Genomic DNA, 1,840 nt, shown 5'->3' on the forward strand with positions numbered 1-1,840 from the left:
GAGAGACCCTGGGTCCAACAGAAGGGAACACCAGCTGGTCTGAGCCATGCTCACAATTGTTCTTATGTTTGAGCTCATTGTTTCAGCTACTGTGTCAATCCATCCTGTCAAGGGGCTTCTTCTTTTGTGCTGTCCCTCCACTTTATCATGCCTGATGTCCTTCTTTAGGGACTGGTCTCTCAAGCTAACAATCTGAAGTATGAAAGACAAAGCCTTTGACCCTAAGGAACATTCAGGCTGTACTTCTTCCAAGACAGGTCTGTTTGTTCTTTTGGCAGTCCATGGTATTTTCAAAATTCTTGGCCAAGGCCATAGTTCAAATGCATCAAGTTTTCTTCGGTCTTCCTTATTGATTGCCCAACTTTCACATATATACAAGGCAATTGAAAATGCCATGGCTTGGGCCAGGCACACCTTCATCCTCAAAGTAACTTCCCTGCTTTTCAAACTTTTAAAGAGGTCTTATACAGCAGATTTATTCAATGCAATGCTTTTTTTCATCTCTTGGTTGCTATTTCCACAAGCATTCATTATGGATACAAGCAAGATGAAATCCTTGAAAACTTTAATCTTTTCTCCATTTATCATGATGTTGCTTATGGTCCACGAGTGAGGATTTTGGTTTTCTTTACCTTGGGTTGTAATCCACACAGGGTGTACCCCTTGATCTTCTTAAGCAAGTGCTTCAAGCAAGTACTTGCTCTTTTTCAGCAAGAGCCTCATTTTCAGCAGGCAAGTTTGGGCCTTCTACATACAGCAGGTTGTTGATCAGCCTTCCTCCAATCTTGATGCCACATTCTTCTTCATATGACCCAGATTTTCTGATTATTTGCTCAGTAAAGAGATTGAATAAGTATGGTGAGAGGATGCAACCTTGACACACACCTTTCCTGGTTTGAAACTATGTAGCATTCCTTAGTTCTGTTTGCACAACTGCCTCTTGATCCACATAGTTTCCACAATTTTTCTGGCACACTAGGGAAATGGTGGGACGACTCGCTTTCAGTCTGGAACACATTTCTTTGGGGTGATGTGTTAATGATTTTTTCCCATTGGTGCACTTGCCCAAACGTGAGACAGTTGCCATCAAGTTGATTGAAACTTATAATGACCAGTGTGCTACAGAACAGAACTGCTTCCTGAGGTTTTCATTGACAGGGACCCTTTGAAGTAGATAACCTGGTTGGGTTTAAAGCAGTTCATAGTCAAGTATTTAATTGTTTGTACCAATGAAGGACACCACTAGTGTGCTTCCAAAACTCAACTGCACCCCTGAAACCTAAATTTCTTGCCATTAAGTTGATATGACTCATAGTGACCCTTTAGAGCAAAATAGAACTGCACATTTCAGCTTCTGAGCCTGTAAAATTTTATAGGAGTTGAAAGCCTCCTTTTTCTCCTTCAGAGTGGCTGGTTGGCTGTCCTGATAATTACCAGTCCAACACCCACCCTATTATGTCAGCAGGGCTACTGTAATATATGTAAGAAATCAAATATGAATGGAGAGGTTTCCCTTGACTTATCTGCTCAAGAGTTACCAAAATACGGACTGAGAGAAATAAGGTTATATCTCAGGAGGTTTGCCTGAGGGCATGCAGTCTAGCACTTTTGAGGTGAGTGGTTCTGGGGATTAGAAATGCCCAAGAAACCAGCTTCCCAAGGGGTAGGGGTCTGGCATCTGTACTTTTAAAAGGGATCCCCAGATGGTTCCAGTACATCTGGCCTGTGGCTAGTATTTGGAAACTGCTGTGTGAAATATTCTAGATTTTGTTTCTTGATTCAGCCTCATTAGAGAGCTATAAACCAATGACTTCCCCTTTAACCCTGAAAATCACTGCTC

Source organism: Echinops telfairi, unplaced genomic scaffold (assembly GCF_000313985.2).
Source record: "Echinops telfairi isolate 266 unplaced genomic scaffold, ASM31398v2 ScPeMD7_7409;HRSCAF=8447, whole genome shotgun sequence".
Taxonomy (NCBI): domain Eukaryota; kingdom Metazoa; phylum Chordata; class Mammalia; order Afrosoricida; family Tenrecidae; genus Echinops; species Echinops telfairi.